Source organism: Cherax quadricarinatus, chromosome 36 (assembly GCF_038502225.1).
Source record: "Cherax quadricarinatus isolate ZL_2023a chromosome 36, ASM3850222v1, whole genome shotgun sequence".
NCBI lineage: Eukaryota > Metazoa > Arthropoda > Malacostraca > Decapoda > Parastacidae > Cherax > Cherax quadricarinatus.
Genome location: NC_091327.1, coordinates 30,472,845 through 30,484,584, shown reverse-complemented (window position 1 = coordinate 30,484,584; position 11,740 = coordinate 30,472,845). Strand labels below are relative to the sequence as shown.

The following is an 11,740-nucleotide window of genomic DNA, read 5'->3' as shown; positions in this document are numbered from 1 at the left end:
CTTTGCACTTTCTCTAATTTCTTGACGTGCTTGACTAGGTGTGGATTCCAAACTGGTGCTGCATACTCCAGTATGGGCCTGACGTAGATTGTATACAGAGTCTTAAACGAATCCTTACTGAGGTATAAGAACGCTATCCGTAGGTTTGCCAGGCGCCCGTATGCTGCAGCAGTTATCTGATTGATGTGCGCCTCAGGAGATATGCTCGGTGTTATGCTCACCCCCAGATCTTTTTCCTTGAGTGAGGTTTGCAGTCTTTGGCCATCTAAACTATATTGTGTCTGCGGTCTTCTTTGCCCTTCCCCAATCTTCAAGACTTTGCATTTGGCAAGGTTAAATTCAAGGAGCCAGTTGCTGGACCAGGCTTGTAGCCTGTCCAGGTCTCTTTGTAGTCCTGCCTGATCCTCATCCGATTTGATTCTTCTCATTAACTTCGCATCATCTGCAAACAAGGACACTTCTGAGTCTATCCCTGAGTCTTCCCTTGTCAATAAAGGATCACATTATACTGCATATGTGTTTATATTTCCATGAGGAGGATACCTTGAAAAATTCACGCAAATCGGCTCAAAAAATTCCATGTAGCATGACTGTGGTCTTAATTTACCATATATCTTTCAATTATTAAACATCACAGTTGACAATGTTCCCTGAAGCCCCACACTTAATTTTTCTTCTCGCAAACACTGCGCATTAAGGTCACTTTCACGGAAAATACGTAAACTCGTAAAAAAAAATAAAAAAAAGAAAAAAAAAACACATATAGTGAAATTGTGAATATTTTTAGAATACATCCGTGAAGAACTATATGTCATCTACATTATAAACAAACTCGATTCTTGTAGCCTGAAAATCCACATGATCCACAAAGTCCTGTGACATTATAACGTTTCAAGTCAGTTTTGTTTACTGCAACATCCTCAACATTCCTGCTAGAAGCTACTCTAAATAAACCTGAAGAAATTTAAAAATCACTTCAAACAATGAAGTAGATTTATTCATAAGACCTAGACGGCAGAGGCTGTTCAGTGACAGACAGGAGACAGAACTCTACAGACAGGTTAAACTATCACTCCGTCACCATAGCGACCTTGGTGATTGATATTAAAAATTGTCAGCTACTTAATGGGTCATTAAGACTCCATATCACATGTTCACCACCAGTCAAGAATACTTCAACCCTTTAAATAGTTATTAAAGTAAACTGTCACTATATATACGAGAGATATACATCTCTTCCAGTATTAATGTTGTATACCAGAGTATTGGTGAGGGAGGCCAGGGAAGACACCGTCTTAACACCTTACTCTTAACAATGTTTAAAATTTTACGTAAAAATGGTATTTCACATGTAAAAAATGCAATGAACATATTCTAATATATTTTTCATAATTTTGTCGACCTCGCTGCTGCGATGACGTCATAATTACACATTGACATGTAATTAGACATAATCATCCTTGGAAACGTTCCAACAAAATGATTTAAACAGTGACAGGTTCCTCACGTCTTATGAGAATTTTAATCGTCAGTTTCAGTTATCAAGACGACTTTTCAGAACTGTTCGTCCTTATCTGGCCATATACGTCCATTACGCATCACCGTATATTTACATATATCAGCTGATCATGATAGTCACCGTATGTTTACAAGTTAGTTGCCTGCAGGAGTTCAGTTGATAGCAAACCACAGCAGTACTAACAACAGTGGTAAAGGTGTGACCAACCACAGCAGTACTAACAACAGTGGTAAAGGTGTGACCAGCCACAGCAGTACTAACAACAGTGGTAAAGGTGTGACCAGCCACAGCAGTACTAACAACAGTGGTAAAGGTGTGACCAGCCACAGCAGTACTAACAACAGTGGTAAAGGTGTGACCAGCCACAGCAGTACTAACAACAGTGGTAAAGGTGTGACCAGCCACAGCAGTACTAACAACAGTGGTAAAGGTGTGACCAGCCACAGCAGTACTAACAACAGTGGTAAAGGTGTGACCAGCCACAGCAGTACTAACAACAGTGGTAAAGGTGTGACCAGCCACAGCAGTACTAACAACAGTGGTAAAGGTGTGACCAGCCACAGCAGTACTAACAACAGTGGTAAAGGTGTGACCAGCCACAGCAGTACTAACAACAGTGGTAAAGGTGTGACCAGCCACAGCAGTACTAACAACAGTGGTAAAGGTGTGACCAGCCACAGCAGTACTAACAACAGTGGTAAAGGTGTGACCAGCCACAGCAGTACTAACAACAGTGGTAAAGGTGTGACCAGCCACAGCAGTACTAACAACAGTGGTAAAGGTGTGACCAGCCACAGGTACTAACAACAGTGGTACCAGCCACAGCAGTACTAACAACAGTGGTAAAGGTGTGACCAGCCACAGCAGTACTAACAACAGTGGTAAAGGTGTGACCAGCCACAGCAGTACTAACAACAGTGGTAAAGGTGTGACCAGCCACAGCAGTACTAACAACAGTGGTAAAGGTGTGACCAGCCACAGCAGTACTAACAACAGTGGTAAAGGTGTGACCAGCCACAGCAGTACTAACAACAGTGGTAAAGGTGTGACCAGCCACAGCAGTACTAACAACAGTGGTAAAGGTGTGACCAGCCACAGCAGTACTAACAACAGTGGTAAAGGTGTGACCAGCCACAGCAGTACTAACAACAGTGGTAAAGGTGTGACCAGCCACAGCAGTACTAACAACAGTGGTAAAGGTGTGACCAGCCACAGCAGTACTAACAACAGTGGTAAAGGTGTGACCAGCCACAGCAGTACTAACAACAGTGGTAAAGGTGTGACCAGCCACAGCAGTACTAACAACAGTGGTAAAGGTGTGACCAGCCACAGCAGTACTAACAACAGTGGTAAAGGTGTGACCAGCCACAGCAGTACTAACAACAGTGGTAAAGGTGTGACCAGCCACAGCAGTACTAACAACAGTGGTAAAGGTGTGACCAGCCACAGCAGTACTAACAACAGTGGTAAAGGTGTGACCAGCCACAGCAGTACTAACAACAGTGGTAAAGGTGTGACCAGCCACAGCAGTACTAACAACAGTGGTAAAGGTGTGACCAGCCACAGCAGTACTAACAACAGTGGTAAAGGTGTGACCAGCCACAGCAGTACTAACAACAGTGGTAAAGGTGTGACCAACCACAGCAGTACTAACAACAGTGGTAAAGGTGTGACCAGCCACAGCAGTACTAACAACAGTGGTAAAGGTGTGACCAACCACAGCAGTACTAACAACAGTGGTAAAGGTGTGACCAGCCACAGCAGTACTAACAACAGTGGTAAAGGTGTGACCAGCCACAGCAGTACTAACAACAGTGGTAAAGGTGTGACCAACCACAGCAGTACTAACAACAGTGGTAAAGGTGTGACCAGCCACAGCAGTACTAACAACAGTGGTAAAGGTGTGACCAACCACAGCAGTACTAACAACAGTGGTAAAGGTGTGACCAACCACAGCAGTACTAACAACAGTGGTAAAGGTGTGACCAGCCACAGCAGTACTAACAACAGTGGTAAAGGTGTGACTAATCACAGCAGTACTTAGAACAGTGGTAAACGTGTGACCAGCCACAGCAGTACTAACAACAGTGGTAAACGTGTGACCAGCCACAGCAGTACTAACAACAGTGGTAAAGGTGTGACCAACCACAGCAGTACTAACAACAGTGGTAAAGGTGTGACCAACCACAGCAGTACTAACAACAGTGGTAAAGGTGTGACCAGACACAGCAGTACTAAAAACAGTGGTAAAGGTGTGACCAACCACAGCAGTACTAACAACAGTGGTAAAGGTGTGGCCAGCCACAGCAGTACTAACAACAGTGGTAAAGGTGTGACCAGCCACAGCAGTACTAACAACAGTGGTAAAGGTGTGACCAGCCACAGCAGTACTAACAACAGTGGTAAAGGTGTGACCAGCCACAGCAGTACTAACAACAGTGGTAAAGGTGTGACCAGCCACAGCAGTACTAACAACAGTGGTAAAGGTGTGACCAGCCACAGCAGTACTAACAACAGTGGTAAAGGCGTGACCAGCCACAGCAGTACTAACAACAGTGGTAAAGGTGTGACCAGCCACAGCAGTACTAACAACAGTGGTAAAGGTGTGACCAACCACAGCAGTACTAACAACAGTGGTAAAGGTGTGACCAGCCACAGCAGTACTAACAACAGTGGTAAAGGTGTGACCAGCCACAGCAGTACTAACAACAGTGGTAAAGGTGTGACCAGCCACAGCAGTACTAACAACAGTGGTAAAGGTGTGACCAGCCACAGCAGTACTAACAACAGTGGTAAAGGTGTGACCAGCCACAGCAGTACTAACAACAGTGGTAAAGGTGTGACCAACCACAGCAGTACTACAGCAGTACTAACAACAGTGGTAAAGGTGTGACCAGCCACAGCAGTACTAACAACAGTGGTAAAGGTGTGACCAGCCACAGCAGTACTAACAACAGTGGTAAAGGTGTGACCAGCCACAGCAGTACTAACAACAGTGGTAAAGGTGTGACCAGCCACAGCAGTACTAACAACAGTGGTAAAGGTGTGACCAGCCACAGCAGTACTAACAACAGTGGTAAAGGTGTGACCAGCCACAGCAGTACTAACAACAGTGGTAAAGGTGTGACCAGCCACAGCAGTACTAACAACAGTGGTAAAGGTGTGACCAGCCACAGCAGTACTAACAACAGTGGTAAAGGTGTGACCAGCCACAGCAGTACTAACAACAGTGGTAAAGGTGTGACCAGCCACAGCAGTACTAACAACAGTGGTAAAGGTGTGACCAGCCACAGCAGTACTAACAACAGTGGTAAAGGTGTGACCAGCCACAGCAGTACTAACAACAGTGGTAAAGGTGTGACCAGCCACAGCAGTACTAACAACAGTGGTAAAGGTGTGACCAGCCACAGCAGTACTAACAACAGTGGTAAAGGTGTGACCAGCCACAGCAGTACTAACAACAGTGGTAAAGGTGTGACCAGCCACAGCAGTACTAACAACAGTGGTAAAGGTGTGACCAGCCACAGCAGTACTAACAACAGTGGTAAAGGTGTGACCAGCCACAGCAGTACTAACAACAGTGGTAAAGGTGTGACCAGCCACAGCAGTACTAACAACAGTGGTAAAGGTGTGACCAGCCACAGCAGTACTAACAACAGTGGTAAAGGTGTGACCAGCCACAGTAGTAAAGGTGTGACAGTACTAACAACAGTGGTAAAGGTGTGACCAGCCATAGCAGTACTAACAACAGTGGTAAAGGTGTGACCAGCCACAGCAGTACTAACAACAGTGGTAAAGGTGTGACCAGCCACAGCAGTACTAACAACAGTGGTAAAGGCGTGACCAGCCACAGCAGTACTAACAACAGTGGTAAAGGTGTGACCAGCCACAGCAGTACTAACAGCAGTGGTAAAGGTGTGACCAACCACAGCAGTACTAACAACAGTGGTAAAGGTGTGACCAGCTACAGCAGTACTAACAACAGTGGTAAAGGTGTGGCCAGCCACAGCAGTACTAACAACAGTGGTAAAGGTGTGACCAGCCACAGCAGTGCTAACAACAGTGGTAAAGGTGTGGCCAGCCACAGCAGTACTAACAACAGTGGTAAAGGTGTGACCAGCCACAGCAGTACTAACAACAGTGGTAAAGGTGTGACCAGCCACAGCAGTACTAACAACAGTGGTAAAGGTGTGACCAGCCACAGCAGTACTAACAACAGTGGTAAAGGTGTGACCAGCCACAGCAGTACTAACAACAGTGGTAAAGGTGTGACCAGCCACAGCAGTACTAACAACAGTGGTAAAGGTGTGACCAGCCACAGCAGTACTAACAACAGTGGTAAAGGTGTGACCAGCCACAGCAGTACTAACAACAGTGGTAAAGGTGTGACCAGCCACAGCAGTACTAACAACAGTGGTAAAGGTGTGACCAGCCACAGCAGTACTAACAACAGTGGTAAAGGTGTGACCAGCCACAGCAGTACTAACAACAGTGGTAAAGGTGTGACCAGCCACAGCAGTACTAACAACAGTGGTAAAGGTGTGACCAGCCACAGCAGTACTAACAACAGTGGTAAAGGTGTGACCAGCCACAGCAGTACTAACAACAGTGGTAAAGGTGTGACCAGCCACAGCAGTACTAACAAGTGGTAAAGGTGTGACCAGAAAGGTGTGACCAGCCACAGCAGTACTAACAACAGTGGTAAAGGTGTGACCAGCCACAGCAGTACTAACAACAGTGGTAAAGGTGTGACCAGCCACAGCAGTACTAACAACAGTGGTAAAGGTGTGACCAGCCACAGCAGTACTAACAACAGTGGTAAAGGTGTGACCAGCCACAGCAGTACTAACAACAGTGGTAAAGGTGTGACCAGCCACAGCAGTACTAACAACAGTGGTAAAGGTGTGACCAGTGACCAGCCACAGCAGTACTAACAACAGTGGTAAAGGTGTGACCAGCCACAGCAGTACTAACAACAGTGGTAAAGGTGTGACCAGCCACAGCAGTACTAACAACAGTGGTAAAGGTGTGACCAGCCACAGCAGTACTAACAACAGTGGTAAAGGTGTGACCAGCCACAGCAGTACTAACAACAGTGGTAAAGGTGTGACCAGCCACAGCAGTACTAACAACAGTGGTAAAGGTGTGACCAGCCACAGCAGTACTAACAACAGTGGTAAAGGTGTGACCAGCCACAGCAGTACTAACAACAGTGGTAAAGGTGTGACCAGCCACATCAGTACTAACAACAGTGGTAAAGGTGTACTAACAACAGACCAGCCACAGCAGTACTAACAACAGTGGTAAAGGTGTACTAACAACAGTGGTAAAGGTGTGACCAGCCACAGCAGTACTAACAACAGTGGTAAAGGTGTGACCAGCCACAGCAGTACTAACAACAGTGGTAAAGGTGTGACCAGCCACAGCAGTACTAACAACAGTGGTAAAGGTGTGACCAGCCACAGCAGTACTAACAACAGTGGTAAAGGTGTGACCCAGCCACAGCAGTACTAACAACAGTGGTAAAGGTGTGACTACTAACAACAGTGGTAAAGGTGTGACCAGCCACAGCAGTACTAACAACAGTGGTAAAGGTGTGACCAGCCACAGCAGTACTAACAACAGTGGTAAAGGTGTGACCAGCCACAGCAGTACTAACAACAGTGGTAAAGGTGTGACCAGCCACAGCAGTACTAACAACAGTGGTAAAGGTGTGACCAGCCACAGCAGTACTAACAACAGTGGTAAAGGTGTGACCAGCCACAGCAGTACTAACAACAGTGGTAAAGGTGTGACCAGCCACAGCAGTACTAACAACAGTGGTAAAGGTGTGACCAGCAGTACTAACAACAGTGGTAAAGGTGTGACCAGCCACAGCAGTACTAACAACAGTGGTAAAGGTGTGACCAGCCACAGCAGTACTAACAACAGTGGTAAAGGTGTGACCAACCACAGCAGTACTAACAGCAGTGGTAAAGGTGTGACCAACCACAGCAGTACTAACAACAGTGGTAAAGGTGTGACCAGTCACAGCAGTACTAACAGCAGTGGTAAAGGTGTGACCAGCCATAGCAGTACTAACAGCAGTGGTAAAGGTGTGACCAGCCACAACAGTACTAACAACAGTGGTAAAGGTGTGACCAACCACAGCAGTACTAACAGCAGTGGTAAAGGTGTGACCAACCACAGCAGTACTAACAACAGTGGTAAAGGTGTGACCAGCCACAGCAGTACTAACAGCAGTGGTAAAGGTGTGACCAGCCACAGCAGTACTAACAACAGTGGTAAAGGTGTGACCAGCCACAGCAGTACTAACAACAGTGGTAAAGGTGTGACCAGCCACAGCAGTACTAACAACAGTGGTAAAGGTGTGACCAGCCACAGCAGTACTAACAACAATGGTAAAGGTGTGACCAGCCACAGCAGTACTAACAACAGTGGTAAAGGTGTGACCAGCCACAGCAGTACTAACAACAGTGGTAAAGGTGTGACCAGCCACAGCAGTACTAACAACAGTGGTAAAGGTGTGACCAGCCACAGCAGTACTAACAACAGTGGTAAAGGTGTGACCAGCCACAGCAGTACTAACAACAGTGGTAAAGGTGTGACCAGCCACAGCAGTACTAACAACAGTGGTAAAGGTGTGACCAGCCACAGCAGTACTAACAACAGTGGTAAAGGTGTGACCAGCCACAGCAGTACTAACAACAGTGGTAAAGGTGTGACCAGCCACAGCAGTACTAACAACAGTGGTAAAGGTGTGACCAGCCACAGCAGTACTAACAACAGTGGTAAAGGTGTGACCAGCCACAGCAGTACTAACAACAGTGGTAAAGGTGTGACCAGCCACAGCAGTACTAACAACAGTGGTAAAGGTGTGACCAGCCACAGCAGTACTAACAACAGTGGTAAAGGTGTGACCAGCCACAGCAGTACTAACAACAGTGGTAAAGGTGTGACCAGCCACAGCAGTACTAACAACAGTGGTAAAGGTGTGACCAGCCACAGCAGTACTAACAACAGTGGTAAAGGTGTGACCAGCCACAGCAGTACTAACAACAGTGGTAAAGGTGTGACCAGCCACAGCAGTACTAACAACAGTGGTAAAGGTGTGACCAGCCACAGCAGTACTAACAACAGTGGTAAAGGTGTGACCAGCCACAGCAGTACTAACAACAGTGGTAAAGGTGTGACCAGCCACAGCAGTACTAACAACAGTGGTAAAGGTGTGACCAGCCACAGCAGTACTAACAACAGTGGTAAAGGTGTGACCAGCCACAGCAGTACTAACAACAGTGGTAAAGGTGTGACCAGCCACAGCAGTACTAACAACAGTGGTAAAGGTGTGACCAGCCACAGCAGTACTAACAACAGTGGTAAAGGTGTGACCAGCCACAGCAGTACTAACAACAGTGGTAAAGGTGTGACCAGCCACAGCAGTACTAACAACAGTGGTAAAGGTGTGACCAGCCACAGCAGTACTAACAACAGTGGTAAAGGTGTGACCAGCCACAGCAGTACTAACAACAGTGGTAAAGGTGTGACCAGCCACAGCAGTACTAACAACAGTGGTAAAGGTGTGACCAGCCACAGCAGTACTAACAACAGTGGTAAAGGTGTGACCAGCCACAGCAGTACTAACAACAGTGGTAAAGGTGTGACCAGCCACAGCAGTACTAACAACAGTGGTAAAGGTGTGACCAGCCACAGCAGTACTAACAACAGTGGTAAAGGTGTGACCAGCCACAGCAGTACTAACAACAGTGGTAAAGGTGTGACCAGCCACAGCAGTACTAACAACAGTGGTAAAGGTGTGACCTTTTGTAAAGTAAACCCTTTTATTGAGTAGAGTAATATATACATATTTGAATTGTAGATCCCCTTCCTCAGATCGAACCTGAATACCCTCACAGTAAGAGCAAAAACAACAACCATCGTAATAATGATAATACTAACGCTGTCCAAAGTACTGGTACAGAAGCGGCCATGATACTTCAACCAAACTAGGCTGACTTAGGGATCGCTCAAGGAAGTGAAGGCAGATAGGCAGGGTTTCATGAGGCAAGGACGTATATCAGTAATCTACCTGAGGACAATGTTGTATTAAAACTAGAATTAAACAAGGCATTTCATCTACTGAAAAGAGACTTTGAATTAACAGTCGTCCAAGAACATTTCTCTAGTCTTTTCCCTTTTGTTTCAGCTGGATACAGCAAGGAGTCGACGCTACTGTTTGGTCCCACATCTGCACACTGTCATAGCAACATACCGGAGGGAGAGATATGGGAGGAAGCGCAAAATAAACCCAGTGAAGGGAAGTGGCGCAATGCGCACAACAAGAGAACATTGTATTGACAAGCGTGGTCCCAGAGTGTTCAACATCCTACCAGAAGATATCAGAAACACTGCTGGGGCACTTGTAAAAACCCTCAAGAGAAAACCAAACAAGTATCTCCACCAACAGCTAGATCAAACTGTCTGTGATGAATATGCGTGTCAACGGCTTGCCAACAGTAACACCCTAGTTGACCAGGTTGTTACTGCTGACCACCAAACAACCTTGGCCCAGAAATGGGCTCTGGAAGTAGAAAAACTCTCGAAACTTATCAAAGATATATCAAAGGGGAGCATGAAATCACTTCATCGGAAGGCGCTTAGTAAGGAGATCCTCTCGTCCCATGACTATTCTGGTATAACTGTTAGGAAAACCACTATCAGATTAACCAGTGAACTCAGCATCTGGTTCCTGGATAATGGTACACTGACAGGCACAAAGGAGTACCTTCTAGCAGGTCTTGCTCATGTGACGACACAGGGACAGGCCATGGGACTCATCCTTAATTCGAAATCATCTCAGCAAACCAGTAAGTGATCGATGCAGTGAGATCCATACTACTAAGTGCGTCAACCTTTGCTCCCATAGATAGCGTCCTTGGAGCACCTCTAGGAACTGATGCCATTGACGCAAATCTAGAGGAGCAAACTGGATAACCTGAGGAAGATGGAACAACGAAAAGGCAGTCTAGACGCCCATGGTGTCTTGTACCTTCACACAAAATGTTTGAGTCTGCCCGGGCTAACGTATTTCCTACGATGTGCACCCTCATATGACAACCCCATGCATGAATACAACCTCCTGAAGCCGATATTCACAAAAGGACTCAACCCAACTCTAGAAGATGTGGAGCGGGACCAAGCTACACTTCCAGACCAGAAGGTATTGGTGTCAGCAAGGCATCACATAGAGCACTCCTTGCATTCCCATCTTCATGTGTGGCATCCTGTCAATTTGTAGCAGTGAGTCTTCCTGAATACCTCAGGAAAAATTGTTGGTGTTTACGATTCAAAATTCATTAATGGAGCCAGGCTCTGAGATGCTCCATCAGGCTCCGCAACCACTCCTGCTCCCCTATCAAAAACAGTCTCATTGGGATGGCCCAATAGTGGAGAATATAGCATCAGCAATGCTTGAGAGTGTGTCGGGGAAGGACGGAGCTCCTGCCTGATTCGCCGGCATAGTACCGGAGCAGCTCTTGTCCATGTGGTGACCCGGCTTTTGACAGAGTTCACTTCCTGGCAGTGAGAGTTCTTCATGTTGGAGATTTTCTAATGGCACTCCCCAAATCCTGCCTTGGCATGTGCCTTGACCCACAGACCCTTCATAACGGTGTTGTACATCGCCATGCCTCGCATACCCTCCCCAGACACAGGTGTATCTGTGGTAGTGTATCTGAACTCTAAATCATGTACTATGACCTTGTTGGGCATAGATCTCAGGAAAAATATCACAAGCATTGAAGAGGTTAACAACGTTATCAAGAGGAACCTTGAGACAGCTGAGTGTCAAGCAATAAGAGAACCGCTCCAGCTATGCGGATTTGATGGCAACCAAAACCATCCAAATGTAATTACTTTGCAAGCCTGAGCAGACGTCAAGCAAGTAGTGTGGGATTACACGTGTATCCACATTGGCTGATACTTATCATAAATTGAGCAGAGAGGAAGGAGGTGCAACTACCAGCTTTAGGAAGTCCCAGAAAGTTGGAAAATATTGTGAATTCCCACATCATTAATTACATGTTTGTTCGCATAGGTTTGGAGATCCTCGGCACGCTGCAAAAGAGCAACAGACTCATTATGGCAGTTTCTGTTCCAGCGAGTCTGTGATGCAGTTCAGAAGGGTAATGCCTATTGTCTATTGTATCTTGGGTATGTGCCCCG

At 46.3% G+C, this 11,740-nt stretch overlaps 1 protein-coding gene across 2 annotated transcripts in view; it reads right to left on the bottom strand.

Moving 5' to 3' along the window:
- LOC138853643 (uncharacterized) overlaps positions 1–11,740 on the bottom strand; it is a 452,724-nt gene that overhangs the window by 408,725 nt on the left and 32,259 nt on the right. The window lies entirely within an intron of this gene.